Source organism: Pezoporus occidentalis, unplaced genomic scaffold (genome assembly GCF_034315485.1).
Source record: "Pezoporus occidentalis ecotype Australia unplaced genomic scaffold, CSIRO_AGI_Poc_V1 ctg3, whole genome shotgun sequence".
Lineage (NCBI taxonomy): Eukaryota > Metazoa > Chordata > Aves > Psittaciformes > Psittacidae > Pezoporus > Pezoporus occidentalis.
This window is the reverse complement of record NW_026914940.1, coordinates 8,319,483-8,338,520: the sequence shown is the minus strand read 5'-3', so window position 1 is coordinate 8,338,520 and position 19,038 is coordinate 8,319,483. Positions and strand designations below refer to the sequence as shown.

General features: G+C 41.0%; 1 protein-coding gene across 3 annotated transcripts in view; it reads right to left on the bottom strand.

Moving 5' to 3' along the window:
* ASAP1 (ArfGAP with SH3 domain, ankyrin repeat and PH domain 1) overlaps positions 1-17,279 on the bottom strand; it is a 149,136-nt gene extending 131,857 nt beyond the window's left edge. Inside the window, exon 1 of one of the 3 annotated variants that reach the window (XM_062627013.1) lies at positions 16,696-17,279. The gene's annotated coding sequence lies outside the window, so the exon portion shown is untranslated. The remainder of the gene's footprint in view (positions 1-16,695) is intronic. The other 2 variants (XM_062627011.1, XM_062627010.1) reach the window with 2 other exon arrangements.
* Between the last annotated feature and the right edge of the window lie 1,759 nt (positions 17,280-19,038).

The window sequence follows — 19,038 nt, the reverse complement described above, 5'->3', positions numbered from 1 at the left end:
CCACAATGACATGTCTGCTTGTTGTTTAACTTTACAGCACATCTGTTCCTTTTAATGGTATTATCCATCTCCTTGGGCAAAACAGTCACCTTCATCATCATAGGTGTATGCGTTCAAGTCAAAGCAAAAAGACAAGAATTTATAATGGCTCATTGCTTTCTAAATCAAATGCTGAGCTCAGTGCACAAGTAACTATGATTTACATTAAATTACGTTTTGACTTGATGGTAATTTATTTTTCATAAGTCCAGAAAGTCACAGAATCTCCTTACTTCTGCTATAATAAGCCACTGAATGTTACTTAGTCATTTGCTGTAGACAGCAAAGGAGTTACCAGCATTTGTGCTTACATCTCAGTGGTTCAGGATGATTATGTTCCCTTTTTAGGTCTCCTACACTTTTCTGGGCCTCTCAGTACTACAGCAACTAAAAAATAAAACGAAATATGAAAGAAATGCAGGAAAATATTTATAAAGAAATCAAGTTGGTTGAAGTTAGCAGGACTGAAGTTAACAACACTGAGAAGGAAACATGTAGATTTCCTAGAGAGAAGAAAGGTAGCCCTGTGAGGAATATGCCTATGTGAGTTCGACTCCCTGACTTGGTGAACTTGGAGAAGTTATTAGGGCACCATTCAGATGGCAGGTTCCTCAGGCCTCATGCCCATGTGAGTGTTTTGTCTGGGTAAAATTCTTTTGAGGATAAATACAGCTTTTATGAAACTCTCAACCAAGGACAGTAATAGAATTCAGGCTGTGTGAAGATGGCATCTTGACTCTCTTTCACACACACACAGTCCCCCCAGAAAAACCTGAAAGAAAAACAGTACTTCCCAACTGTCCAGGGCAATGTGAGGGCAACACTATCAGATTTATGTAGAGTCCTTATATATGACAGTATGTGAGTTGGAGCAGGGAGTGAAAAGGAGATGTAAATCCCAGAATAGATAGAGGACAATCAAAACCTAGAAATATGATTGCTTTTTAGCTAGGGACACCTGCACCCAAAGAGAGAAAGACTAGTTGAAGCTTAAGTAAGGTCTAACTGAGAAGAGGGTGACATTAATGACAGCTGGGGGACAATTCAATAAAATACAATGCATACATACAATACAATAATGCAGTAGCAGATTCTATTATCCTCAGATGAGGAAAGCATTTGTTGTTGTGCCTGATTATAAATATGTGCAATCATATAAAATTTTACAATCTTAAGTGCTTGAATAATCCTAGCTCTTAACTAGTAAGTATAATAAGTTGAATTCCTATATGTTTAAGCTTTTAGAACTCATTAAATAGTGTGGAAAGCCAATGGATTCTCAGGGAATATAAAAATTGTCAATATATTAAATAACAGTCAAGAAGAAAATCCCATGCAGAGATTTTTCAGAAGAGGGGAAAAGATCAGGAAATATTTTCATACTCTTTAATTCCCTGCATTTGATAGTGCTTAAACTCTATGATTTCATGCATAAGTCATTTCATTACCTATTTTGGTTTGTTTTGTAGGATTATTTTTTCTTCTTTCATAATAGAATACACAACCTGAACAGCAACAATATACATATATAGTTTGCATGTCTAATGAAGATTTCAGGACAAACATTGAACAGCCAGTTTCCATCTATGCCTGAGCTGGAGTTAACCTAACCAGAAAACCTCAGACAACCAAAAGTTAATATTGTTTCTACAGTCCTTGATGTAACAATAATAGTAGTTGTACACCACCATGATGAAAATCAACTCCCTTTATGTCCAAACAATAGCATGAATCACAGAATTCTGACCTTGATACACAAATGCGATCATGTAGTAATTACAGCTCTTGCTCTTTCTGTATAAACAGACTACTTCATCTGGAAATGCTGTAGGGTACTGCTTCATTCTGCAACTGACAACTAATGACTGAGCAGAAAGCTTTTATATCCCCAGAAGTTTTAAAATAAAGCAGGTAGAAAAAAAATCTTATTTCCTGCAAATATACTCTGTTGAAAAGCATACCTTATAAATGTAAAGATTGTCTTCAAAATCACGTTTTGCAAGGCTATTCAATCTGTTTTCAGGGCAAAATACAGAATTAAATTATTTAGTCCATGTGATAACTGGCATGTTCTTGAACAACTGCAAGATTAAAGAAAATGTCTTTCATTTCATGCCAAAATCTGCTTGCTCTGTTTGTGTCTATGTTGGTATCATCCAAACAGGATGTGACAAACATACACTCTTTGGCTTCACTCTAATCCACAATTTGGATAACATTGTTAGGATGTGGTCTAACAAACTTCAGTGAAGCAAATCCGAGGATATTTGTCTGTGGACAAGTCACTTCAGACTTGATTTTAGTATGTCCTAAGCAAAAGAATCTCTGATCTGACCTTGTGCATCAGCTGTTTGTGCTTCCATAAAAATACACAATCGAAATACTGACATGCCTATAGGCACGATGTGAATCCTGAAAGGAGTAATGGAAAAGTCATCTCTGAATTGTACTAACTCAGCATAGAGCCCAGGAGTGACCCTGAAGAGCTGACTGACATCCTCTTGATGATGCGTCCCTATTTATAATGGTTCCTGAGAAATGTCAAGTGCTCAGTGTTTAATCTATTAAATAATTACAGCGATGACTTTAGATAACTCTTAATCAAAATTCTGTTTGGTGCCAGAAGTTCTACCAAAGTTTCTGAGTATTACATCAACAGTATTTGAAATTAAATGTGTTTTCCTTAATTCCGTCCTGACTAGCATGAATTGCATATCTTTCCTCTGATTCTTTATGAATAGTGCCTGGAATTTGCCATTGCAGTGTTTTACACTGGATTGATGTCAGGCTGAGAAGGATATCAATCCTCGGGTCATTCCACTGAACTTTTAAATATATTGGCAAAGTATGAGCTTTCTTGCATTCATCTTGAAATACCCACATGTTTCGATATGTACAGAAGATCAACTTAAAAATTCAGATAGTTTCTTGAACAGTATCCCTAGAAATAATAATTAGTTAAAAAAAAATCTAGTTCTAGGACATGGCATTGCTCTTAGAATGGAAATTAGTTCCCCACCCTCAGCTGATATGTTCATCATATGATTATAAAATTATCATAGTAGGATACATGGACTGTGCAAGTGCTATAGAATAGTTGCACTTGACAGCTTAGATGTGACTTAGGAATTCATGCTGCAAAACACAATAACTCTTAAGACTCAACACTTTTATAATATATCACCACTGTACAATGGTACAACATATTGCTATAGAGGACCTGAGGGCTTTAGTGTACTTGTTTAGTAATTTTCTGCTGTCTCATTCAAAGGTGAATTTTCCTTAAGATTCAGATATATGACAAAGAGATTTGTGTAAGTATTTAGACTGAAGGACTCTCCAGTCTTTGAAGCCTGTCTTTTGTTATTTGTCTAAGGGCTTCAAGATGATGGTATTGTGAGTTAAATCTCCTTGTATCTACTTAGGAATGACCTTTTCATCACTTCCAACTATATCCATCATCTGTTTCTTGGGCTCAGGGAAGAATTTTCATTTTGTGGCAGCAGCAGCTAATCAGAGTGTCTGCTGCTCAGCCTCTGACCTCTGCAGAGCTTTCGCTGATCTCGTCAAGGGTATTCTAGGGTATTTTTTTATACTTAATGACAAGGCTGCCATCCACAGTCCAAGACTTTTTGTTACTTACAATCCACTTCTGAAGACTATGAGGGGCTAATAACACATAAGAGTGCTTCACACCTTCTCTGTATGGTTAGTAATTATTTACTCAGTATGTAGTCTACAGCAAAATAGCCTGTACATACATAATTTGTGTAGATTATATATACATATATAGGTATATAGATAACAGATTAATATTATCTGAATGTGGCATCAAGTCCTAGTGCCATCAAGTGGCTCAATAGCCACTAATTGTGGGCTGAATTCAATATCAGCCATTTGCTGGATGTGTATTTAAGAAAGAGTCATTATAAAAAATAGGAACTAAACCTGGTATAGTTTGATCAGCTTGTCTCTGTACGAAAAGTCTGGTGCATCTGAGCTCCCCATGTCCTTTCTACAGCAGCTTTTCTACCCTGTTGACAGCTCTCAAGTCAAGCAGCACAGCTTCTGCTTCTAGCCCTCATTGATTAGTCAGGCACTAATAAAGTCTTGCATTGTCCTTGTGTCTGAACATCTCACAGAAGTTAATGTTTGATATATATTTGTAGGATGGCTGTATATCCTTGTGATCAAAGGCTGGCTCTGTACTTGAGACCCCAGACTGAAGATGAGCACATCAGGCTCCAGTCTGTGGCAGAAGCAATGGACTGATGTGCTCACCTTCAGTCTGATGTCTCAAGTACAGAGCCAGTCTTTGATCGCAAGGATGACTCTACAGTGTCTTCTGCCAACCCCTCTTGTCTTGGTACTGTGCTGCCCTTCACAGCGGTGTGTTTTTCATGCCTTCCTCTTTAACATGCGCCAAGCAGTGCCACTCTCCTACTTAGAAGCCCTGTGAAAATGTCACATATTTTGGCTGATATAATACTGCTACCTATCCTGTCCTTCAGCTGAGTGCAGAACTATCAAAGCATCTCTGCAGAATCACAGCTAATACAAGGCTTATAGAAACAGGAATACAAAGATGTCCCAAATATTCTCTTCTTTTGTCCTTCGTGTTGGTATCTACCCCTACAGTGAGTCATGCCCAGATCTATGAGCATGCTCTTTGAAATCTATGTGGTATCTACATAGAAAAATGAGACTAACTCAAAGTAAGTGACAGAACAGGGCCTTTAAAACTTGATACAACATATCAATGTAAATGGGATTCTTTGCATCCACTTTAGTGTGCTCTGACTCAACTTTTAGGATGCAAAAGTGGGATGTATCTGGCAAAGTGTCTTTGCCTGGTCTGTTCACTCCAGGCTCCCTTTATCTTTACTGATGACTCAGTCAATACAGACAGCTGAAACTAGGTTGTAGCTCACCTGATCCTACAGAAGTAGATATTTAAAATAGAGGTACTAAAGTTGATGTCTACAAAGGCCAGGTGATTCACAGCCTAAACTGCCTCTTCTACTGGCTAAAAGAGAGAGAGCAGGGTGCTGAGCCCAAAGGTGACACCTACCCAAAGATGCTGCATGCCCTAAGTGCATTGCAGCATGGTCTTACTTCTACCTGAACCGTACCATAGGCAGATACGAGACTGTCCCTCTAATTCTACATTCAAGAAGAGGTGCAAGGAGCAAGAAAATTAATATTTAAAAAACCTAATCTTTTAAAATAAATCCCAAACCCCAAAACCCCCAAAACCCCAAACCTATTGGTGCACTAATGTGGGTGCTGACATGATTTCCAGTGGCAACCTAATGAGAGCTTGTAATGGTCTTTAGTTTTTCTTGGATAGAAGAAGTTACATCAGGAAAATACAATACAGTCCTATGTTGTAATATAAGTTTTATATTTCTACCAAAAGAAGAATGATGCAGCAGAAAAGTAACCTCCTTTTTTCAGTTTCATTTGTATCAGTTTCCTGACAAAGCTTATGTGACTGTCTTCCTTGATGAATTTATACCAAGACAGAAGCAATCATAGAATCTTAGAATCATAGAATGGTTTGGGTTGGAAAGGACCTTAACAGCATCTATTTCCAACCCCCTCTGCCATGGGCAGGGGTACCTCACACTAGACCATGACTCCCAAGGCTCTGTCCAACCTGGCCTTAAACACTGCTAGGGATGGAGCATTTACTGCTTCTTTGGGCATCTAACCATACAGTTTTCAAGAAGGTGGGAAAGCATTGAGACTGAGTGTCTGCAGGCACTGATGGTACTTAAAAATACTGAATAACTGACACACTACACTCTTTTAAATACCTCCTATTAATTAATAAATCACTTCATAAATTAATTTTAGCAGTACATTAATGAGTTAAACTGGCTAATGAGTTTCTAACATCAGGTGACAGTGAGATGACTATTTTGGGTGCACTCAGATGTGATTGGCTCATGTTGTAGAAAGTAGAGATGCACATGGTGGGAATCTTGATGTTTCTTCTGCCCTTCTGCAGCTGTGGAGCAGAGCTGCCTGCTCAGTGAATGCTTGCCAAGTAGCAATGTTAAAAAAAAAAATAAGAGGAAAAAAAAAAGAGAAAGACAACTATTTCAAGGGGCAATTATCGAAATGAGCTGTAGAAACCTGGGATGACTAAGCCCCAATCTCTGGGGAATTTGTTCTGAGCACTTTGATGAATTTTAAACTGGTGTTGCATTCTGGGTTTTAATAATGTAGCCAGGCTCTTCTTCTGGCTCTAGGCATCTGCTGTTTAGTCCATTTTTTACAAAAGCCTGAGGAAACTGAGTTACTAGGACAAAGTCACTAAATCCAGTGCTGCAGAGCTGCCAGGTGCCTGAGAGCAGGCAAGAAGGCAGATGTGTGTGTGTTCCCTTCACATTGTGCCTACAAAGGTGAGCTTTTTAATCTGTCATATTATTGATCTCTTTCACTTTCAGTTCAGCAAATAAAATTAATTAAAGGGGGAAAGAGTTTTGGTATCTCTAGCACAATCAGTGGTAACAGTCAGTGGTAACTTATGCAGCTTTGGTTTCCTTCCTCTGAGATGTTAATGAACCAAGTCTGGATCTTAACAAAACAAGAGACATCTCTGATTAGAAAAAAAAACAACAGGATATGCCAATCCCTGTCACTGGTTTACAGTTTTAAGTTTCTTCAACACTAGAAGTGCAAACTTTTTTCTGCTTAAGGTCAGAATCCCAAGGAAATCTGGCCCTGGAACACCAAGCTGAGTGTGCCTTATTTTGGGTTATATTTTAAAAGCTTTTTTTTTTTTTAAAAAAAAAAAAATATTTTCTTGCTCCTGGCACCTCTTCTTGAGTGTAGAATTAGAGGGACAGTCTTGTATCTGCTATGGTATGGTTCAGGTAGAAGTAAGACCATGCTGCAATGCACTTAGGGCACTCAGCATCTTTGGACTCAGCGCCCTGCTCTCTTTCTTTTAACCAGTAGAAGAGTCAGTTTAGGCTGTGAATCACCTGGCCTTTGTAGACATTGACTTTAGTATCTCTATTTTAAACACCTACTTCTATAGGATCAGGTGAGCGACAACCTAATTTCAGCTGTCTGTATTGACTGTCATCAGTAAAGATAAAGGAAGCCTGGTGTGAACAGTCAACACCAAGCCTTTGGCTGCCTTAGTCCCTGGGATAATTCAAAAGCTGGAGTCAGCTGCCCATATGTCTTTTTAACCAACATCTGGAAGGCTGGACACTTACAAGTGGGTTCACAGAAGGCACACAAGAAGGAGGCACCTAAGCCACCTAACAAGGAACAGGATAGATTCAACTGGGCTTTGATCACAGCCTTCAAGGGCTCTGGGATATCTGTCTCCGCAGCAGACCTGTAATCACAAATGTGTCTCTGGAGATGGGAACTGAAATCAGCCCTTCATATCTTGTAAAAATGTGATGCCTCCTGTAACATCTGTGCAGTTATTGGCATTGTGGGAAGGCTCCATGCTCAATTCCCTCTTCTGCCTGAGTGAGACCAGGATTTCCAGCCAGTGCCTGTCCTCTCCTGCAGGCCCCTAAGACCACTCTGCAAGACCTAGAAAATGTTGGTAGTTGCAAAACAATCACGTTAAATCTTCCTTTGTGAAAAACAAAACCAAAACCATAGAGAGCTGTGAATCTAACTCAGATTTTTTTTTCCAGGGAACATCTGATGCAGTTTAATTCAGTAAGTCCCATTCCAGTCATTAATCTCCAGCCAAATTTTGTTTTCTATTTTATTGCACATTATGATTTACTGTACAGCTCTCTGTTCATTCTTACTTAGAGAAGCAGTTGCTCAGATCCTCTTTCTCTTGATCTCCTGATCAGGAAAATACTGTGCAGATGGGAACAGAAGTAAGACTATTATTCCTGAGAGAACTCTTCCCCAATTAAAATACTGTCTGTGAGGGAAATTATGGTCTTGCAAATAGGTTCTGCTTCTAAGAAAGACAACATTAACAGCACAAATGAGGCCAGGTTTCCTTACCTCAGGTCTACTGTTTGCTGCAAAATACAGTGGCTGACACAATTACTATTGCACAAATATCCTGGGAGGGCTTAAAAATGTTGAAATCTCACATATGTATCTTTCATCCTTAGAAGAACCTGGTTTGCCCAGTGCATTCCAGAATGAGCCTATTTCCTTATTGGGAAACAAATATCTTGTTTGTTTTTGTCATGGAAAGGAAAAGACAAAGCAGAAACATACTTTCTTGTGATAACTACTGTCGAAACCAGAGGGTGTTGCCAGTGTTCACTTGCTGCCTGGTCACTGCGGTCCTTCCTCCTCCATTGTATCTCTGGGAACCAGAGCAAAACCCTGCAGTTTGCATCTGGAGTAGGAGCTGGATGAGACTGCTCAGTTCTGGTGTTTGTGACCACCACTTTCCTGCTAAACTAATATACATTGCAGATGGCTGGAAGTGTTAAGGAGTGAAAGCCCTAACCTACCCTTTCTGGGGATCTGGGTTTCTTTCCCGTCTACGTTCACATTCTGGAGTGTCTCTGAGACACAAATTGATTTGTCTTCAACAGTCTGACCCAGCTGATGATTTCTATTTAGAAAGGGCCTTGAATTACAAAACCAAATGTTCTGCAGCTCAGAACTCAGTTACATTGTCCTGCACTGGGAAACTCAAGAGGAAGCACTGAACTCATGTCTACCAAAACCCTATTTAATGGACTGAAAAAACTGACCTCACTTTCAAAATGACATTGAAATAATTTATCCAGGACTTTGTTATGAACTAAGAGTCTGAATTTTAGGAAGCTAGATTTTGAAAATCACTGATTTAAGCTTTTATTTAAGCTTTTATTTAAGCTTTAGCAAACAAGGTCCTTGCCTGGTATTGCTTGTCTAAGCAAAATGTTGCCACTGTAGTAGCTGCCAGCAGTACTATGAAAGCAATTCCGATGTCAGGATATTATTATCCCCAGGAAACGCTTTCTGCATTAACATGGTGGTTTAATGGCCTGTAATATTGCAAGAAGGTATTTCTTCCAAGGAGAGAGAATTTAAGTACTACAATAAATAACAACAGGTGTCTTTCACCTAACTGTTACTGCTTTGAAAGCCACGCTGGTACGTACAGGTCTGCATGAACACCAAGAGAAACTGGGAATCCTGAAGCCCCACACATGCAGCCTGAAGGGCAAATGCCCGTGGAAGCTTTTCCCCAGGTTGTGGTGAGCACAGCACTTCTGTGGAAATTGTCTTATTGCCCCACAGTAGTTGTGGCTTTCTGCTTGGGGAGGAGATAGTCAGAGGTTACAGAGCTGCTTTCTTCCAGCCTTCTGCCTGGTTTTACAAAATGTGTAGGAGGACTTGTGACTTCTGTTCCTCCATCTGTCTTGGTTGAGGGGCCTTCAAAGTCTTGGGGGGACACATGCATGCACAGTGCAATTGCCTCAGCCTCACTCGTAGAGACCAGGCTGCAAATATGATAGAATCATAGAATGGTTTGGGTTGGAAAGGACCTTAAGATCATTCAGTTTCAACCCCTCTGCCATGGGCTGGGACACCTTCCATTAGACCGGGTTGTTCAAAGCCCCATCTAGCCTGGCCTTGAACACTGTCAGGGATGGAGCATTCACAACTTCCTTGAGCAGCCTGTTTCAGTGCCTCCCAATAAAGAATTTCTTCCTTATATTCAACCTAAACCTCCCTATTATATGTTATATATGTTACTTAAACTCCACTTGAATGATCTAAATTTCCATGATAGAAATTCTTTTTTTTCTCCCAGGATGTAAATCACAACATGAATAAGATTCCCTGCAGTGATAAGATGTCCATCAGCATCCGGCACCGTGAAAAAGTGTTGTCTAAGACTGCTTGTTTTCCTTAGAGTCAGGGTAAAACTGGTCTCAGTGGTTGGGGTCATGTTTCCTCTGTGCCTGATCTGTCTAATGGTGCAAATATATAGTAGGAGTTTATTTTTAAGTCTAACTCTCTTGCTCAAGTTGTAGCGATCAGAGGACTTTTGCTTATGCCGATATGACTCACAGGACATAGGCCTGTTGCAGCCTTGAGAAGGAGTGGCTTAGGCCTACTGGCTATTAAGTAAATGAAACAATCTTAAAATGGGCAGAATTAGTGCTAGAAATGATCCTTTGCAGGAAGGTTTCTGGCTGAAGAGGAACCTTACAGCCAGGCTGTTTTCTGTACTTGAAGGTGTAGGAGTTTTTGTTATACTGTGTGCATATATGTATAACATATATCCCACCTTATAGGGGGGACTGCATAATTACTGAGCTTCCTAGGAACTCTGTGAAGAAGAACATAAATCTCAACAGTCAAGAGATCTGTGTAATTCAGACCAGGTGTCAGGTAGGCTCCAGCAAAACAGGAGCAAAACATGACTTACAATCACCTTTTTATCCTTGTTCCTGCTGCTACTGGCACCCTTTAAGTTTAATATTCTCAATGGTAAGGAAATGTCTTTCAACTGAGCCAAATCCCATTTGTCTGTCTAAGCACTGAGAACAGATACCAACTGTAGATCATCTTGGGTCAAAAGTAGATTTTTAACCCCGTCCTGGACAACACGTGAACACAATAACTCCTCCTCAGCCACAACATCATAAACATATAGAAAATAAAAATGATAAAGTTTAAGTGACCTGGGAGAGCTGGGATTCTGGCTAAGAACTGTCTTACCATTGATTAAATCTGGAGTCAGATTGTGATATTAATTTAGGACAAGTGTAAGATCAGAATTATACCCTGCTGGTTGATAGTAATTTAAAAGCTCTACATTTGATGTAAAATTATGATACCCATTAGTTTTAATAAAATATCCTCAGAAATTATTCTACCAATGTAGAGCTCCTCTCTGTTCATGAATATAGATAACTACTGTGTTGTAGGGATTTCTGATCCTAAAAAGCTTTGCTAAATACTCAGCTACTAATTATGAACTGGAATAAAAGGACACCTGCAGAAATAATTATTCAAGGATATGAAACTACAATCTGCCTCTGATCTGATGGATGAAGCCAGTACCCTATACCAGCACAAAATGCTATCTTATGCATTCAATGACAAATATACCATTAGGTAAATGATTACATCAGTAATTAATTTGGGCAACTAGTGAAATGCTTGGATTTGAATGCAGAAGGATAGTAGGTATATAGTTTCACACTAAATTCTATAAAATAAATGTTAGAGTTCTATGATGCTGGTAGAGATCTTATTTACCCACAAATATATCTGCAATATTTCCACAACATTCAGTTTATAGCACTACTATAAATCACATAAGAGACTAGGATTGGACTGTCACAATCAGCAATGATTTAATAGCTGTAAATTCAGGACAAAATTCCTTCCATGAATTTGTCCACCCATTATTGTTTACCAATTTGTTGCACCCATATAAGCTTTTTTTTTTTTTTTTTAAATGGATGCTTAAAATAATGCTTATTAGTTAAAGCAGAAAAAAGCCTGAAAATCCATGTTGCAAATATCTGCAGGACAAGTTCATCCTAGGAATGAGATCTGGCTCAGAAAATTCTCCAGGTGAGATCCTGGAACACTGGGGCCATAATCTGGGGTAATACTGTTACATGTCCTCCCTGTTCAACTCTTGCATCCTACACATGTCAGCCGCTACTGGAGACAGGATCCTGAAGTGTTGGCTCAGATGGTTTTATGTTCTTACACAGAACCGTATTATTATGCTAAGGGCTTGGAGTTATGCTGAATCTAGATACCATAAGGCTTGTCCCAGTGCCTTGAAACATCCTGCTGCCTCTCTGGCTGGCAGTTCTGGCCAGAATAAAATCACTTTTGGCCAACTGCTATAAAAAGGGCATGCAGCTGTGCCAGCTTTGGCAGGAGGCATCTCCCTCTCCTTGCCCCAGCAGTTTTGAGGAGCACATCAAACGTGTGCCTGCATTTCCCATGTACATGCTTCCTTCTGGTTACTGCACAGATGAACAAGAAGAAGCGGGGAGCCAGCCACACTTCTGCAGTGACTTGCCTGCAGTCACATTATAATTTAGTGCCAAAAGGTGAAATATCAGGGCTGTTGTTCAGCCACTGACTAAAAATTGATTTCTTTAGTCCCCAGAATGGAGAATAGATATGGAGAAATGCATGTGGCTACAGGACCACAGGGCACAGTTTGGTTTCTAACTGCAATCCTACCCCATCCTTGTGCCACAAGGCCACAGCTCCAGCCACTGTAACAGAGAGAAGACTTGGTAATGCCTTATTTACCCTTTCTCAAGAGCAGGCTGAATTTCCAACCTTCAGGCCACGCTCCAGAAGTCATTGGCTTTCCTAGAACAGGGGCTATTTTAGTGATTGTACAGATATGGTATTTTTACCTGCTGAATTACAAAAGAGGCTTGCAGCAGGGTGAAGAAGATTAATTGCACTATTTTATTTGTGTAATGAACACTTAAGAGCATGTCTGTGGCCAAGGAAAGGTTCTCCTAATCATAGACTGAGAATACACTGGGAATGGATGGAAATTAAAAGCTCATGACCTTTGGGAGCCACAACCCACTTGCAGAATGTCTCACAGGCATCTCGTCCCATGGGGAAATGTTGCAATGTTCAGTTTTAGTGGTTTCCTTAAGCCCAAAATTCGTTAAAACTGGATGTTAGTATAGCCCCATGTCTCTGTGATAACAAGCGCTGTGGCACCATGTGGTCTTGGTATCTTTACTCCCACAAGCACAGCTGCACATGGGCTTCCTCCAGCCTTTCCTCCCTGCCCAACAGATTCAGGTTTGAAGGATGGAAGAGCTTGAATGGGGCATTTTACCACCCTGAGGAGGGTTTCTCCTTGCTGGCCCTCTGGAGCCTGGTCTCCAGCCCCATGCTGCCTGTCACCACATCCTTTGGGGATCACCCAGTGGTCTCACACACGCTCAGCTTCGTAGTAAAGCTTCTCCAATTTGTTTGTTATTATTACTCAAGCTTTATTTGTGAAAGCTGTGTGCTGAAATGCCCTCCCCTTCATCACCACCCCTTTTCTCTCTGTTTTGTTTCTTGCCCTGACACACCAGATAAAGACACAAAACAGGAGGTGGGGAACATCTGGCCCTGGCTGCAGAGCATTGGCAAGAAGAGAAACTCCTAGAGATAAAACAAGGGGGTTTTTCCCTCTTCACAGGACCTTGCTGTGGGATGTTCAGCGCTTCCGCTCTCCCTAACACAATTACAGTCTGCAAATGTTTAAAGGCAGTTTCTTTTGAGTTAGCCACATGCTTCAAATTGTTATGTGGTTAACCGCGGAGAACAAACCCCCACACAAATACCTATGGATCAACTTGCTCGAGCCAGGGTGGTAGTGGTGGAGGTGGAAGGGGAGGGGGGAAGCTTCCTCTTTTTGCTTGTGATGAGAAGAAAATAGAGTTTTCTTTTGACTTTTCCAGGGGCCGCCACACTGCGGTGCATGCTGGTTGGTGCCATTCGCACATTTGTTCACGTTTACTGCTGATGAAAGGAGCCTTGTTCGACAGCCATGGCCATGCACACCACAGGCCACGTCCTTTGCTGGTGTAAATCTAGCTCGTTCCGTGAATGGGAAGCGAAAACACGACCTCCTCTCCATGGCTGCCGTGCAAATGCTGAGCTGGAGGAAGACTTCTGCTCTTTGACATTGCCCTATCCCATGTCCCTTAACTCTTATAAAAGAGGAATACTTTTCTGCTGACTCACAGAGACAGATGGATTTTGTTAATTCCATCCGAGATAGAGGAGAACACACGAAAAGCATCGCTGCCTCTGGGGGGCCAAATTTAAGATTCATCTTAAGTTTATTTTCATTTATAAAATGGTGGATTAAAGACTCTACAAGGTGGCTTGAAGAGTCGTGAAGGAAGAGTTGCAATCCAAATGCGATCTGCTTTCCTTAGGTATGAAACCAAATTGCATTCTTTGCTTTTTGAGGAAAACGGTGTGAAATGGAGGGTCTAAAAGCTTTGGATGTGGGGAAAAGTTTCAGAGAAAGTGGCTCAGTTCCTCTGGTCCATTTATCATCTGAGCAGAGAAACATCACTCTGTGTGTGAAGTTAGCCCTGAAGGACTCTATACCTGTCAAAATTGTTTATCCATACTTGCCAACACCAGCAAGGAAGGCAGGAGGACTGACAGTCATGATGGTGAATGAGTTGGACACATGGAGCAAGGGCGCATGAGTTGAACCTCCTCACTGGTGCAGAAAGGGAAAAAGAGGGAGGGAAACAATAAAGCTTGAAGTCTCTAATCTGGAAGAGTTTAATGATGCAGCTGGTTACAAAGAAAATGACCTTTTGCAGAACTTCTTCATGGGCAGCTGGGTAGATAGGTCTTAGTGGCCAGTTAGACCTCACACTGGTGAAGGTTCAGGAGTAAATATCAGCAGAAACATCTGCTGGGGGATACCAGCACATTAACATTATTGTCCATGGTTAGCTGAGTTGGGAATATTGCACTTAAGTAATTCAAAACTAATGTCATAATCACTTATTAATGAACTATTTAGTGCTTGGTATAGCTATATGAAGAAGGATGAAAAATTCCCACAGTCTAAATGAAGCAGAACTTTAATCCTATGTGAGAGCCATAAGGAGAAAAAAGAAAAAGGGGGGGGATGGAACACAGGGGGGACGACACACAAAAGGGGGAGGGAAGGGAATTCAGGTTTATAAAAAGAAACATGTACACAATGAGTTGAAGGTTGTGCTTCTGCGCTTCCTGGTCTGGGTGTGAGCAGAAGAGGAAATACTAAAATACCACCACAAAAACTATTCCCACAGCATTTCCAACTTGACTGAAACCAGAAAGTTCTGATTGTCCTGTAAAAAAGGGGGAAGAAGCCCCACAACTGACCCAGTCTCAAGCATCCTGCTCATTGGAAAGCCAACATAATTCCTAAAACCAGGAGGTTTAGATAAACGTAGAGAAGTCTTTATATTTCCACTGAGTCCTCATTTGTACTCTGTATCTTCTGCCGTTCACTGATTCTTGGTGACATTTCATCTCTTCTGCCAGCTTTGAGAAGGGCACATTTCTGCTATAGCCAGATTAGTCTCATCCATGACCACAGACCACCAAATTGCATGTTAAACGCGAGATAGGACACCATGGTCCACTCTAATTTGGGTGAGGGCCTCCTTGTTCTCCCTGCCAACCCCCAACAATGAAAGTAAACACTTACATACACAGCAAGAACTGACATCTCAATGCATGAAATGCCTTCAGCTTCAGCATTTCCTTATGTTAATAATTAAAGTTGGATCTCTGCAGGCTTGCAGGCAGAGAAAACATGAGTTTGGTGTGGCTGGTCTCACAAAAGCCTTCCACCAATACCAAAGAAAACCTTGAAGAGCAGCAGGATTGCATTCAGAAGTTTGTGCGGAAAGCCTGCACACCAGGCAATTAGTTTAAAACTTCAGATTTGGAAGCTCTGCAAAGAATTTGGAAAACAAATCTTTCCCTTTACTGGTATAAAATGGGAGTGTATTCTGTCCTGCTAAACCCCAAGAATTTAAATGTTAAAGTCTCTTGACTGACATGCAGTATTTAACACAAGAATTCAAGACATATGCAATAGTCTAAGGAAAATAAGGGCTGAAGTAAAATTACTGTGGAAAGCTGGTTTTCCTGTAGATGTTTCCTAACATCTAAACAATTTCTGAATCAATCTTTTTGCCTTCAAATTAAAGAATTGAATCCCTGGAGCAGCTCCAAGGAGTAGTTTAGGAATGTTCAGCACAACCACAGCCTCCAGCTATGGGACAGAACAAAAGTTGCAACAGTGATGATGCTTTATCTGCCACATCTTACTCCATCAACACTTCCATGGGTGCCAGCAGTGAAATTTGCTTTAAAGAGTTCTGAAAAGAAGACTTTTTCTGTTTCAAATGCTGAGTCACTGACTGAGACTGGACAACTTGTTGCATCTGTGACCGTGGTTTAACTAAACCCACCTAAGACTAACAATGCCATCATGGACTCTCGCATCCAAAGGTGAATCTAAAACCTTAGCTGAGCCTCACGTCTGGATGCAGCTCTCCAGTTTATTCAGAGCAGCAGAGCACTCAGCACTTTCCCTCCAACAGAAAGCCCCTTTCTGGCCTCCCGGAACACTGCTCCGTGAAATACGTTGTCACTCCTACTGCAAACTTATTTAAGAGACAATAAGAGAAATAGTTGGCACGTAGATTCTTCTTAAAACTTAAATCTAGATCAACAATAAAACATAAAAGGCCAAAGAAACATGCAAAGGCACTTACAAAACTCATTTTTCTTTTAAGTTTTGCTGAGATCGAGACATTGCAGTTTGCTCAGTGTGGGCCCCATTCTGCAAGTCTTATATTACATGAGCCCTTTTTAAAGTCACTGAGGTTGCTTATGTGAGTAAAAGTTACTTATATGAGTAAGGACTTGCAAAATGTGGCCTTATACGTTTTGCTACACTAATGTTTACCTAGAGGTTATATGGGCTGTAGAGCAGCGTGTTTTTAGGAATTAAAAGTGGACTTTAGCTGTTTTCTTTGGAAAAAGTTCTAACTTCTGCATCACCCATCTGCTTTTTGCAGTCTGCTCAGCAGCCACATTGAATGGACGTGCTCAGCCTTTGTTCCTGTTTCAGAGCTGCTCATTAACAACCACACTCAGCCCCAACACACTGTAACTCACCAGGACGCGTGCAGTCTGAATTCCCATTCCAGTCTTGGTCCTCAAACCTAAGGCCATTATTCCATCTCAGACTAAAACATATTCTCCCATGGGCAGCTGAGAAAAGAGCATGTTTCTTCAGGTTTTCTTGCCACAAAAAGATAAAACAAAGTGAAATAAAATAAGAATAATAAAAAAGGAAATCCAATGGATGGCGATTCCCAGAGTTCTGGAGTCTAAGAGTGTTGATCTGCATCCATAAATGTCCTGACCGGTGAGGAGACACAGGCACTACAACTGGAAAGAGAGCAGGAAGGAAAACCTACCATGTGAGCAAAGCTAAAAAAAAAGAAGGGGGAGAAAAAAGGGGAGAGAGAGAAAAGGTTTGCTCAGTGGACAGCACTTGGGCTGATAGCAGGGATTTCAGGAAATCCAAACACTCAGACAGGAAATCTGAACACTGGATAAACATGCCATAATCTCCACAGATACAGTTAACGTGCTGCGTCTCCTGTTAACCCTTAGCCTGCCCATGGCTGAGGCTGAAATCAGATCTGCAACGCCTGGAAACACAAGCTGCCCGGGGGGCTCCAGCGTCTGAGCAGCAGCCTGTGTTCCACCCTGCCTGCTCTTCCCTTGCTGCTCCTGCAGGGATATTTCCCTCCTTTACTTCTACATAAAAGGTGATGCTTTAATTAAAAAGGGTATGATTTTCCTCCTCTGAGAAGGAGATGATACTGCACCCAGAGCCCTGCAACAGCGGGGCAACCTGCCTGAACTCCTGTGTGTCACCAACCCTGGGTACATGGTAGTCCTGAATTAGTTTTACTTGGTTTTCCCCCTCTTGTTTTACTGTAACACAAGATTTATATAGCTGTCTGTAGGACACTTACATGGTTCTAGTGATGATTTACTCCAGGGCTGGTTCAGCAGGGGTTGGGGGGCACCTTAGAAATTAGAGGGGGAGACTTCTTAAAGGAACAGGGGAGTTTGGAAACTCGCTTTATACCCTTTTGCCAAGGAACTGGTGATCAAATTCTGTGGTCCCTAGTAAGATTAAGATGAAGTTTGTATGGTTAGTTGTTTCCGGAATATAAACTTTGCTTTTTGTGTCTTAATTCCCCATTATTAAAAACACCAGTTAACATTTTATAATTGATTTCTTCTATATGATCTACCTTGGTTAAACTATTCATGGAAACTCTTAGCTAGCTACAATAGCAAGAAGAAGCAAAAGTATTTTATAGAGCTGACCTCTTGCTCCCACAGATGTAATTAATACAGTGAGGTTTACCTAAGAGTTGTCCAATTTAAATCCATAGGACTACAAGAACACACAATTAAGCCCTTGCATGTCTGCAGGATGGGGACTTCACAGTGTGTTCTGTAGGAGGACAGTTCCAGGCTTCACTGCTTTTCAGAGGTTATTGACTCCTAAGGCAAGGGCCTGCTTCCAAAAACAATGTTGTTCTCTTCAAATTGACTTTTTGGGACAGTCCTGCCTAAAGCATGTTGGAAATAAAATGCTATGTCTTTAGATTTTCTGATTCTCCTAGGACTTCATAGCAATAAAAAAATGATGAAAATTAGTAGCTTGAATTTCACTTGGCCACTTGCTGGTGGAAGTGATTAGACACAGAGGTAATATCCACCAACTGGTGCCTTTGCTTAAGGCACTGGCAAATTAGCTCATCTGAAATAGCTTTCATGTAAGTGCCACATGCAATATTAACCTATATCATCACATTAAGGTACCCACTAGGAACAAAGTAGGAGCACTATAGGAAAAGGCTTCCTTCAGCACTTTCTACTACTTAAGGTGTGTTTCTGCATATTGTTTCAAAGACAGAAGCTCTGACAAACCAACATTGTGTAGCGCATTCCCTGGAAGTGGCCAGGCTTGGAAATCATGCCTGGTCCAATGAGACAGGTTGTGTTGGCCAAGCAACACCATGGGGAGCTTGGCAGCAGAGCTGGGGAGGGAGACAGGGATTTTGGGGCATCCCTGCCTCAGGAAATCTCCTCTGGTCTGCAGACCAGTTCTGAGTCAGGAAACACAGAATCATAGAACAGTTTGGGTTGGAAAAGACCTTTATATCATAGAATCATAGAATAGTTAGGGTTGAAAAGGACCTTAAGATAGAATCATAGAATAGTTATGGTTGGAAAGGACTTTAAGATCATCAAGTTCCAACCCCACTGCCATGCCCAGGGACACCTCACACTAAACCATGACACCCAAGGCTCTGTCCAGCCTGGCCTTGAACACTGCCAGGGATGGAGCATTCAAAGCCTCCCTGGGCAACCCATTCCAGTGCCTCACCACCCTCACAGTAAAGAATTTCCTCCTTATATCCAATCTAA